Below are 13,621 nucleotides of genomic sequence, written 5' to 3'. Positions count from 1 at the left end.
TTTTCAAAACGGATAATTTTTTTTTTCAATAAGGAGAAATAAAAGTGTAATAATTCTAAATACATACCAACAGGCCATGTAGGGCCCATGTCAAGAAGAGACATGTACTAGGTCAGGAACATTTTATGTAAACTTCTTTCACTTGCTTCTTTGAGTAGAGAAGGCAGGATTACCGAGTGGCACATTTGTTTTTATGCTTTACTTGGTTTGTGCCTTAATGCAAACTGGGCAATAGTGGAATGTTACTGAAAATACAGAAGAGTTCCCACTCCATCCTCAAAAGAATGTGTCCACCAGGAGACAACCTGGCTTTCTTTCAGACCGGGAATCTTTTTTTTTTTTTTTTTTTTTTTTTTTTGAATTTATGAATATATTTTCTGAACTCAGATGCTGCTGAAATTGGCCAGCAACTACATTAGCAATGTAACCCTGCCACATTTCTAAAGCAAAATATTGTTCAGGTACGCCATTCTGATATGACACAATATCCTTTGTCACATCTCCCAAATTCGTACAGTAAGGGGAAACAGTATATGAACGAGGGTAGGCATGTCTTATGCAATCTTTTTAAACTCTATAGGACAGCATCTTCTCTGAACTTTTGTGTTCTTCCTCTAGGGGGACAGACTATACCTGTTGTCTGCTTTACTACTCACATCTAATTTTGATAGTGTTTGTAGTTTTTTCCATCGATTTTGCTAAGGCAATCTACCTCCCGCACAATCTTCTGCAGACATTTTTGATCCTTCTCATGCTAGGAGGGTATATTCTCCACTACTTGCTGGCTTGTAAAACAGCCCCAGCAAGCCCCTAGTATTAGGTACCTTTTATTGTGTCCTTCTAACATTAAAAATAAATGACTGAACGTAACTTGTTCATCAGAAGACAACAATGGACAAAGAAATGTAAGAATAAGCTATTGATTCTCTGGGTTCAGTCGGAGGGTGGCTTGCTGGTAAAACTTCTGTCATAGCTCAACCTGGGTGAGGCTTCCTAGAGAAAAGAAATGAATCCTATATGATGGAAGAGTAGACAGTAATGAAAGAATAGCTACCCTCAAACAGAAGAACCCCTTAGCCAGATAAACAGAGCAAGACGTTACGTCCTCTCCCACTGAATTCTCTTTACCTTCAGGTTAAAGGGAAGAGACAAGGACAAGAGACAAGGCACATAGAGCTTCAAAAATAGTGAGAATTGTATGAGCGAAGTAGAGCATGGAAAGACCCTGTTCCTCCCCATGGGTGACTGAACTTGGAGAAGGTCTAGATAGTGCTGTTCATAGTAGCCGAAAATTTCATGTGCTTTTGAATTCAAAGTAAATGGTAAAGGCTAATCATTCTCCTAGTGTTCCTCTTCTGTGTCTCTTCAAAAATGGCAGTCTGCCTTGAGGCCCCATCACTCTGACCTGAGCAGAAGTGAGATATGTCAAGGAAAACATGGGACCTCAGCTATATTTCGTAGGTCCCTGGTGGCTAAAAAATCAGTAGTTATCTAAAAACACAACAAAACTGAAAGCATGGATCCAATATATGGTTTTACAGATGACACAAAACAGAGGCTCTCCAAGTGTGCCCATTTTGGAAAGTCATTCAAAGTTAAAGACTGTAGAAAAGCTTCAGCCTGAATTCTGTGATATACAGCTAGGAAAATGGATAGCCTCTGCTGGAGTGTCTTATCCTAGCCAACTTCATTTAATTAATTACACTGTTTGAATTCCCTCATCATAATCAGCCTGGCAACATGACACTAACTTCTCTCAATGGGTGAGTCATTATGCTTCCCATGTTATAATTACGTGGCACATCCAGGTTTTTACACCTGAAGAAAATGCCTCGAGTCGTCCAGAGACTCTTGTGGTTGCTGAGGGGATTCGTAGCAGATGCAGGCTAAGAACTGCTGCTGCTGCAAGCTTGGAACCACCTCATCAGCTTGTCACAATCAGATACAGCAGCTCTCTAAATATACATGCATACATACTGCATATATATATACATATGTCCATATATGGAAAAGCAAAGCTATTAAAAAAAATGTACCCATAACTCAAAAGGTCTCTCACAAGTCATGCTGCTGTGTTTTAAAGCTAAAGAAGTGAAAAAGCTTTTGGCCTGTGTTATTATTATTGTTATTATTTTAATACAAGGGTAGTATATAGGCTGAAGAGCCATTTATCTTCCCTCCTCAATTTAAGCATATTAAGCAATTTAAGGATGGCTGTGTTGAAGGAAAATGCAAAACACACACCAATGAAATGGCCAATAAGACTTAGTATAAAGGTGACGTTCTTTTCTGTCACACCAAGTACATGGAAGGGCTTTATTCAAAGCGTTGGAGTGGAAGAACTGATTGGGTTAAGTAGAAGCCCAGACAGAAAAAGGCTTCTTCTCTGCAAAGAAAAAGTGAGGAAAAGTAAAAAATGAAACAAAACAAAAACAGACAACAAAAACAACAATGACAACAAAGCAACATAAAGTAAAAGAGGAATCCTCTTGACACTTGTAGTTTAGGTGTTAAAGAAGAAATGGAAGTCAACATAACATTAAAGCCTGAATATTGTGTTCAATGGATTTCTAATTCTGTATATATCTATTAAACCAGTGCTATATAGTATCTTTTCATGGGTTACATTCTTTACCCTGTTCAATTTCCGTTTTATTTTCAGTTTGTATATTGATTTTGTAAGCTAGTAGTCTGTTACCTTTTCATTTTTTTTTTAAACTTGTATGAAAGCCATATATCCATATTGTAGAATGAAAGCATTAATCCTGTAATATCCTTCAATATTTCTCTTAGCTCTGTGGGATTGTGAGAGGCTCTAGCGAATGTATATGTTTACCAATTGTATCAACATAATTTACTTGCTCTTAGATAAAGAATTAAATAAACTAATACACAGAAATGTGGTGTCATCATTTGGTTGTCGCAACTGTAGAAGACTTTTGAATTTCCTTTAATTAATTCCTAATATTATTAGTGGTCTGCCTCTGCTGTACTAATTTCCTGTCAGCTATATGTGTTGCATGTATCAGAAATATTTATCTTTGTAAATTGAGAAAGAGTAGGAAGAGTAAGAATCTGTAGGAAGTAATCTACCAGAAATGGTTGTAGCAGAAAATGGCTCTTTGATTTGGGAATGCTGAAAACTGTCTGCCCCGAATTTGCCAAACTTGTCATTCTATAAGGGAGTTTGTTTTAGTATCTGGTGTAATTGACACAGTGGTGGCCTTAAGGAGTCTGTATAAGGAGTCTGGAATTATTATTATTATTATTTTTAATTATTCTGTCAGATAAGCAATGGGAAAACCTTATTCCCAGCCATGTCATGCTTAGCTGTTTCACCTTAACAGTGACTTTAATGAGTGTGTGTTTGGTGACAGATGATTAAGTCTCATGAATAGAGCAAAGATGTTAAATTACATTAATGGACTACTCTGAATGAGGAGGAAATTCAGGTAATGTTCATTGTACGTCATTTCTTCTCCTTTCTTTTTGTCCCTTCATTATACTTTTTTTTTTTTTTTCCCTAAATCTGCTTTCCTTTCCAAATCTCTTCCTGCTTTTGTTTCCGTGCCCAACTATTAGTTAAAATTTTAGCAAAAAAAATTACTACAAGCCATTCCATCACTCACCGCCAAAAGAGGGAGATGCTCCATACCAGTTAAAAGACAAGGAGATTATAGAGTTTTCTGAAATTCTTTGGAAGAAAGTGGACTACTATAAATCATGAAAAACAACAGTGCATTCTTCAAATCATCAACGAACTCAACAACCTAATTTTTCTTTGGAAATGAAACCCATGTGCTATCTATTGTTTAATTTCAAAAGAAAAGTCTTAATTCCTGTTTTATATGCTACTTACCTCTTTAGGTTAGTAAGTAATGATGGTTTTAAAATTCTCTTGTTCTTGGGAGCTATCTGATCTTTTCAGTGAGCCTGAGCTGCTTGAGGACTGTCTCAAGTAGCGCTTAATGTCCCTAAGCTCCATCATTCAGGACACCCAGGTCTCTGATTTCTCCTGTCCTTCCTACCTCTGTACACAAATGCTGACTAAGTCACAAACAGGCTTGGCAAGGAGTTTTTGGGTCAGCTCTCTTCTGGTGATTCCTTCATGGAATAGGGTTTTAGAAAGCCATCTCTGTCTTTATATAGATTCTTTTTGTTATGCATGGGTTACATGAATGGATGGCACTTCATGTAGAAGGGACCCGAACTCTGCTACTACTTTCTGCTCAAAATTTCTGACACTGGTGGTTCATGAAATGAGTCTATGGTCTCAACCTATACACCACTACAGCTGAAGCTAATGACTTGTTTGTAATTCATCATCCCTCTGGTCTTATACAAGGTAAAATTGTAATTAATGCATAATATTGATGTAAATGCATAATATTTACACATGCAGACACTATTCATCCCTTGCCTTGTAAATGAGAGACAACACCTGATTTTCACTCAGAGTGGAGATTTTGTACATTCAACTGTTCGTGTACAGGATGAAACATTCCCCCAAAATAATACTTCAACTCCTTGCCTGTTGTCCTCTTTTATGATGATTTGGGAAGTCATCCTTGCAGAGGTCTTCTCTCAGGTTACTTATTAGCCTGTACTGATTATCCCTAGGAAAAAAAAAAAAAAAAAAAAAAAACACAAAACAAAACAAAACAAAAAAAAAAAAAAGGAAAAGAAAACAAAACCAAAACCAAAAACAATCTTATAGTGAAACACATCTATTATAAAATCTTCACTGTTTTCTGAGAACTTTGCTCAGGAAACACCATTTTATGCAATTTATGGTCAAAGGAGATTTGATATTAAATGCAAATATACAAATATACGAATATACATGTGCACATGCATGAACACTTGTGCACACATGCATATACACAAGCAAGTATGCTTAGCACACACACACACACACACACACAGAGTCTCTTTCACAGTCAGAAATAACTCCATTCCTTCTGGGTACCCTGAGTTATAGAAGGGCTTATTGCTACACAATCACCATGGAAACTATTGGCAAAGAATATTTTTATTTGTATTTATTCTGTCTCTTTTTTTCTCAGTTGCACTGTAGTCCTTTTAATTTGCTGCTCCACTTCTACCCCAGGAGCAAAAGAGAACAGCTTGGATCTGAAAAGGTCAGTAACTTTTTTTTTTTTTTTCTATACAGTAGATAATGCCTCTCAAGATCAGTAATGTTTCCTTTTAAAAATAATAATAATAAAAAAACAACTGATAAACATTAAACATTTTCAGTTCATTGATAGCTATGTAGTAATACTTAAGTGTTATGGGAGGCTCTGGAGAGAGAGTGAAAGAGAAATGCAGTATGCTGGGGTTGGAGGAAAGAGAAAAGAGCTTTCTATAATAGTGACAACTTGCATACTGTTGATTTTGAAATACAGGTAGATTTGTCTTTACTTTTCTTTCTTTTTCCTTTTTCTTTTTTATTTCTTTTAACCTTGATATACAACTTCAGAAACCCACTGTTGATAAAGAAGAGGGCTACACCCGTGTAATTATACAGTTATTTTTCCATCTGAAAAGCTCTAGGCTTTTTATTACATTAATTCATGTATTGCTACTATTCACTACGTAGCACCACAAGTACTCATGGGACCTAGATACTCAGCCTTGGTGAAGTGTGGATGGTGCTGCTCCAAGGTGCACAGTGGGCCTCAGTCCAATGCAGTGGCTGCCTGGCAATGAGTATGGTGCAAAGTGAGCCTCCAGCTGCAGGAATGGACCAGCTTCCACTTTTTCCTCAAAGTACGTAAGGTGGAGGTAGTGTCCAGAGAGAAATAACAGGTGTAATTTCCCTTCCCTCCCCTCCCCTCCCCCTCCCTTTTCCACTCCCTTCCCTCCTCCTTCAGAAACCAGGTATGCATGGCAGAAAAATTTAAAAAAGAAAGTGCAGAAGACTGAGGTGCTGAAGAACCCTGTTCCAAGTTCCCAAAATAGGATTACCTGAGCAGGAGATGGAACTGGTTGCAAGGAAGGCCAGAGATTCCTCTTCTTATCTCGAGGCAAGATACACTAAAAAAATATTTGTGTTGAATTTAGATATTTTAGACTTGATTTTAGATATATTCTGAACATGAAACAGCTCATTTTCAGCCTGGGGGAATGTCCTGAGTATCATGATATAGTGTATAAAGATCCTCAGCTGCATAATGTCTCAGTCCTGTAACAATTCAGAAAGTGCTGTGCTTGATGTGCTGTGGATAATCCTACTGATTCAGTAGGGCACTTCCTGGTGTAAAAAAAAAAAAACAAAGAATGACAGAATCAGAACCTTAACTGAGACTAAAGTAAAAAGTTTGTTGTTTTTGCTATTATCCCCCCTTGATGACAGGGGTCCATCAAGCCACCTGCACAACTGAGTGACACAAAGACAAAACACACTCTTCTTGAGATAAAGGCTGTTTTATAAGTAGTTGAATTTGAACTGGGCCTGTGTATTGTCATTGCTACTTGCTGTCTTATCAGGAAAGCTCCCTAAATAGGCCACCGTTCTCTCTACCAGCACAGCAAGGAAAAGACAAGTTCATTTTATTTCTGTCCAGTGTGTATCGAAAGCATTAAGTGCTCTGCAACCTTAATATCAGGGTCACAATAGGACAGCACAAGAAAGCTGAAGAACTAGCTTGTAGGGGAAACAAAACAAAACAAAACCAAGAAAGAAAGAAGGAGGGAAGGAAGGAAGGAAGGAAGGAAGGAAGGAAGGAAGGAAGGAAGGGAGGGAGGGAGGGAGGGAGGGAGGGAGGGAGGGAGGGAGGGAGGGAGGGAGGGAGGGAGGGAGGGAGGGAGGGAGGGAGGGAGGGAGGGAGGAAGGAAGGAAGGAAGGAAGGAAGGAAGGAAGGAAGGAAGGAAGGAAGGAAGGAAGGAAGGAAGAAAAGAAAGAAAGAAAGAAAGAAAGAAAAGAAAGAAAGAAAGAAAGAAAGAAAGAAAGAAAGAAAGAAAGAAAGAAAGAAAGAAAGAAAGAAAGGACAAAAAAAAAACAAAAACAAAAAAAGAAAACAGAAAAGGCAGCCATCTTCCTACTTTGTAGTATTTATGCTATGAGTCCCTGAAATACATGGATTTCATCAACAGAGATGGAAAACACTCTAATCCTAAAACCAGAAGTATGCATTTTTGTTGCTAGTAGTAGCAATGACAACAATAATTTAACAACCATTATTATGCTTTGTACAGTATTTTAGCAACATGTTCTTAGTTAACACCTTTGATTGCAAAACTTCTAAGCAATTTGTCAATGCTAAGTACCCACTATCCCTGTGTATAAGGTGGAGGGTCAATCTCTGATGTTGTCCTTAGGCTCCCTCAGTAGTCAATGAAGCATGACAAGTCTATTCAGAAGGTGATTCAAAGTAGAGGGCTAATTTAACAAATCTGATAGATGTCATAAAGGGCTTCTCTCTTTGCTAGCTGTGGAGGGAGCTTAGGGAAATTAAGGGTTTTAGTCTGATCTGAGTTTTGCATGGTACTTTGCCCTCCCATTAAGATAGCAAGCTGCAACACTGAAGGCCAGCACTTCAAAGATATTTAGGAATTTTAAAATTAAGGAGTCTTAACTTAAAGGAGACCCCAAAAATGTAAGGCAAATGGGCCAAGACTGTGCCTTGTGTCAATGACTGTTCCAGTGTAAATCTTTTTTGTGGAGGGAGGACTGTCCATGCAACACAGCTCTGAATGGGACCAGAGAGCAGGGCAGAGGTAAAACAGGAGAGCTCACTGCCTCCTTCTTGGCCCTGCTGATGGTAGTGAGGCAGAGAGGAGAGAAAGCCCCTGCTTTTGTTCACTTGTTTGGCTCAGCTGCAGGATAGAGTCTGGGCGAGGGCTGTGCCTCCCATGGAGCCGAGGGAGCTGAGTCCTTGCTGCGCTCTGTGGCCTTTGTGTGACACAGCAGGTGTAATGGGAAGCTCCTCTCCCTTGATGAATGCACATGGGGATGCTGATGCCCCTGCTTCTTTCACAGCCATGCTGGGAACCAGGGCGAAGCTGCATTTCTCAACAGCAGGCCAGTAATTCCTGGAAACAAGTGTGCGCAGGAAGGGGCCATGGAGCGAGAAGGGGCTGCTTTGGGAATAGCACTGCAGGACCACTTCTTATCTAGAATGGCCCATTGACAGATTTAGGGCTTCATTTAGGGCTTCATCCCACAAGGCATTCAGCATCTCCTGAGAGACCTAAAACTGGTATCCTAACTACTTTTCTCTGTGAAAAGCTGATCTGGACAAAAAATCTCTCCAAATTCTTCAGTTGAAATGGGCTACGTAAGCTTTTAAAAAAATGATCACAGTGCCCACAGGCCCCTCTTATTCACATCCCAGTTGCTTGCTTGCTCTCTATTTGGCACAGGCGAGTTCTTGTCAGCCTGGCGTTCTTCCTCTTACACCCATATCAACTACTGAAGTGACAGGAGCGCCAAGCCAAATGCCTGGCATGCGGGACAAAACCCTGCCGGGACAAAACCAAGTATTTATATCTGTGCTTTTGGTGCCAGGTGGGAGGTGTGAACTTTAGAGAATGGAGGACGGAGTCTGTAGCTGGCAGGCTGTGCTGTTGCTCCAGGGGAGCAGGCGCTGTCAGGGGGCTTCAGAAATGCAGATTTAAGAACAGGAGTTAGAGATGATGGGTTCAGGTGATGAATTTGCCACATTTTTCTTGACATGTCTCAAGTTGGTGTTGTTTTTGTCTCAAAGCCAAGTCATGTCATTTTTAAAAGGAAAGGCTGTACTTGCTTTTAAATTTTGGTTTTGAGTATCATTTTAGCAGTCTAGCCAAATAAAGAAACAATCATCGCTTCTGCAGCAGATACAGTAAGCTGGGCTAGGACAACTACTGCTACTAGGGACTGAACCTCCAGCTTTTGGAGCTAAAGAACATGCTGAATTAAGGGACTCATTGCCCAAGTGTGTTCAAGCACCCATGGCTGCGTTCATGTAACCTTAACACTCCCTGAGAACAATATTCCCAACTGGGTGGGCTCTTCTGAAGGTGTAGAGCAAGTGGATAGGAAATACAGTGTTCTGGACTTTAGGCAGGAGCTAGTCCAGATGAGCTGGATAAGAAGCCCTGAGAAAACTTCAGCTTCATAGCAGGGAAAAACCCAGAAGCACAGAATCACAGAACAGTTAAGCTTGGGAGTGACATCTGGAGATCATCTGGCCCAAGCCCCTGCTCAAGCAGGGCCACCCAGCGCAGTTTAACCAGGACAATGTCCAGGTGGCTTTTGAAGGTCTTCAAGGAGGGCTACTCCACAGCATCTCTGGGCAACCTGTGCTAGTGCATAGCACCTGCTTAGTAAAGTGTTTCCTAATGTTTAGAGGGAACTTCTTGTGTTCCAGTTTGTGCCCATTTCCTCTTGTCCTGGAATTGGGCACTACTGAAAATAGCCTGGCTCTGTCTTCTTTGCACCCTCCCTTCAGGCACTTATAGACATTGATAAGATCCCTCCTAAGCCTCCTCTTCTCTAAACTGAACAGTCCCAAACTCAGATAACTTCTGGGCTTACTGGTTCCTGACAATGTGAGGATTGCAGTCACCATATTTATTTTTTTTCAGAATCACCTGCTGAAACATTGCAATACTTTAATTAGATGTCCAAAAATACCTTTGAGAATCTAAGCCAGAGCCTGGAAATCAGTTCAGACTTTTGTTTTTTACAAATTGGATGCAACTGAAGATGCCAAACTCTTTCTTCCATCACAAACAGTGAGTTAAAGAAACTTTTCCAGAGTTTTGCTTTGCAGGTATATGAGATCTGAGCTAGAGAGAATTAGACCTTTTGTCTGAACAGAGATAATCTTTTCATTATAATGAATTTAAAGCTCTGCAGTCAGTTGATTGAGTATGATAAGATATTTGATTGAGTTTGATATGATATTTGATATGGAAATCAGGGCTAACTGGGACAGGAATGGGCCTCATCAAGCAGTAGTTTCCAAAGGATGTTACCTGTTGGAAGAAGTCTGCATCACCAGTACGTGCTTGCAGCCCGTAAGACCAACTGCATCCTGTGCTGCATCAAAAGACTTGTGACCAGGTCAAAGGAGGTGATTGTTCCCCTCTACTCTGCCTTTGTGAGGCCCCACCTGGAATATTGCTTCCAGAGTTGGGGCCCCCAGCACAAGAAAGATGTGGACCTGTTAGAGAGAATCCAGAGGAGGTCTACAAAGATGATTAGAGGGCTGGAGCACACCCCATATGAGGAAAGGCTGAGAGAACTGGGCTTTTTTGGCCTGGAGAAGAGAAAGCTCCTGGGAGAGCGCATTGTGGCTTTTCAGTACTTAAAACGGTCTTATAAGTGGAGATGGACTTTTTACTCAGGTAGATAATGCTAGGATAAGGGGGGAATGGTCTTAAACTAAAAGAGGGTAGATTTAGACTAAACATTAAGAGAAAATTCTTCACTGTAAGGGTAATGAGGCACTGGCACAGGTTGCCAAGAGAAGCTGTGGAAGCCCCATCCCTGGAGGTGTTCAAGGCCAGGTTGGATGGCGACCTGGGCAACCTGATCTAGTGGGTGGCATCCCTACCTTTGAAGGGGGGTTGGAATTAGATATTCTTTATGGTCCCTTTCAACCAATGCCATTCTATGATGAAGTGGTAAGACATTTGGACATCTGGACATTTGGCAGACTTCTGATCACATACCATTTATTTTCCTTTCTTTGTGCCTTTAAAGGTGGCTTACTTTGGAATGGACTAATCTAAAAATGTTTCAGCTTTCTAGTGTGAATTAATAGTTCTGCTATCACTAATTCACATGCACTCCTACAATTTCTGCTGGTGCAGATTTTGCTTTTCTGATACAGCACTTTCACCTGTGGAGAGATTTTCTGAGTGAACTTGGATGAATCTTTCCAGGAACTGTGAAATGGACATTCTCTGAGCAAATGGCTCATTTAAATATAAAGTATGAGCGGTGAGACAGAGAGGTTAAGCCAAAAGGAAATGGGAAACCATAAAGCAAACAAGTGTTCCATCACAGTAATATGTTTTGGAAAAAGCACCTGATTTTCAGCATCTGTAAATTGGTCTGGCTCAGTCAGTGAGAGAAGAACCCTGTTATGGGCTGTAGCCTTCAAAATATAATGGGAGAGAACGAAGGAAAACAGAAGAACATGCTTCTTGCTTAAAGACAATAGCAGGAGTGGCAGACATATGGATTACCTTGTGTACAAGTGAGCAGGAAAGTGGAAACCAAATTACATATACAGATTTATTCAAGCAATTTTACCATCACAATCCAAAGAGTAAAGTATGCACCTGGAACATGATCATAGCATAGTCAGAAAGCTGTAGTGCTGCTTTCTTCAGAGATTATAGGCCTTCTTCTTCTCAGCTGTGCAAAGCTGGCCTGGCCTCCACCTATGAAATTAACAGGTCCCCCCAGCTCTCTGACAGGAGTAGACAGTCCGGGTCTTCTGGGCTCCAGCAGAAAGCCCTTCCTCTGTAACCTTTCTTAACTTTCCTACACTCTCAGATGGCAGAAAGAAAACCTGTGGTAGAAACATATGGGAAATTGAGAAAGGGGTAGAGAAAAGAAAGCAAACACAGATTCCCACCAGAAATAGTGCAGATTATAAAGCTGTCTGTAATCCTGAAAACACACTTTATAAATATCCATGGGAAGAGAAACAATTTTGTGTAAGAATCTAAATTTTTATAATGTCAACCAGCATGTCATTTTGGAAGTAACAAACTGGCATTCCTAGGAATCACAGCTTTCTATTCACAGAAAAAGGCATTGAACCTCAGCCATGTTATGGTAAAAGAGATGGGACATTTAATTTTTTATTTTTTTTAAATAGTCATTTTACCACAGTGACAAAAGGGATAACCCATAGCTAGATCAGAAAGTAAAGCTGAATTATGTGAAAAAAGGACAAAGCTGGGAAATTCTGAATGATCATTGTGTGAGAAAGATGACAAATTCACAGTGATGCGCACAAGGAAAATGAGGCAAAAGAAAACTAAACTTTCAAGCTTGCTCCACAGTTTCAAGGAGGTTTCTCCTGGGAAGTGGTATAGATGTCAGGATATGTTTTCTTCCTACATTTATCTAGTGGTTACAGTGCACTTCCTGGCCTTCTGCCAGAGAAAGCATCTTTTCCTTAGAAGTTTGTTTTCATAGTCTACCAGGTAGGCTTGCAAAAGAGCACTTATAAAATTAGACAGGCTACTGCTCAAAACAGTTTAAAGCTCTGCATCAAGAAACTTTAATGAATGAGAGAATGGATTAGAGATACCTTTTGGCTTGGAACAGTAAACTGAAATATACTCTGCTTCCTAAGCATCATACCGTACCAAGAATTTAGGGAATTTAACTTGCTGTTCTTTGGTGAAACACCTCTGTTTCAACACTGCTCTCTGTCACAGTATGTTATGTACCTTTAAGCTACTTGCTTTCTAGTTTTCACCTCACAAGAAGAGGCTGCTCCATGAAACATATTCAACAGTCAGGGGATGGAGCTAAAGGCTTTTCCCTACTCATTGACTTTTTCTGTGTGAACTCTTAAAATATAAAACTTTCATAATCCCCTTTAACTGCTTACATTGATAATTTTTGGAGGGAAATCTGATTTTTATTTTTTTTTTCTTCCGTGGAACCAAAAAAAAACATGGCTCACAGACCAAAAGCTAGCACTAGTTGACTTTCCAAAAAGCTGGTCTGGAAGAGCCCTGAGCACCACTTCAGACAGCTTCATGCATAATAACTCTCGGCCCTTTGGAAAATGCTTGGGTTTGAACTAATCTGTGATGTTCCTTTATCCAACCACAAAATCCCAGGGGAAGGACACTCTGCAAGGGACATCACATTTACAAGCACCATTTGGCAAAGCTTTTACCTCTATTTAAAGAGCAGACTGTAAGGAATGAAGTGGCACAGTGAAGAGAAATAGTCAATGTTTTCAGCATGAAATTGCTATTCTTTCTCTGTTATGATTTAGGAGCCTTTTTGGTGACAGTAGCAGGTTGTGGTGATGTGGTATTAGGACTCAAAGATATGCCTGTAAAAATGCTTCATTTCTTTATCAACTGTTTGTGTAAATGATGTTGCAGGGAGTCCATTTGCTATCTGGCACAGGTGGAGAGTACACCATTATTGATAACTGTTTTACTTAAGGCTTATGCAGATCATATTTTTTTCATATTTTCAATGCAGAATATTAGCTTCCAGAAATTCTCAATACATGTATCTGCCACCTAGACCAGGAGACCAGCTGGAAACCTACCCCAGTAACTCCAGCCTGGGAAGCTGTCAGGTACTTGTAGGGTGTAAATTCAAAACACAGTGGAGAAGTACAACATGAACCATCAGCACTGCTTTCGTGTACATAGAAGCATGAGAAAACTATATAGGGGAGAAGGGGAACACAGAGATGTAGGTTTATGCAGGATGGAGGTTGATGTCTGAGTAGCAGGAGAACTGCAAGACAGCTGGGTCTTCTGTTCTGCAAGCTGGTCAGCATGCTAAGACTTGCACTGTATGAGATGTAATGAAATGATCTAAAACTTATTCATGTACATATAGATAATAAACAAAAAAAATAGAAATATATAAATAGATATATAGAAAAAGTAAATACACATGCATATTTAGATA

This window comes from Aythya ferina (genome assembly GCF_964211825.1).
Source record: "Aythya ferina genome assembly, chromosome: 1".
NCBI lineage: Eukaryota > Metazoa > Chordata > Aves > Anseriformes > Anatidae > Aythya > Aythya ferina.
The sequence above is the reverse complement of the archived record's forward strand: the minus strand, read 5'-3'. Positions refer to the sequence as shown.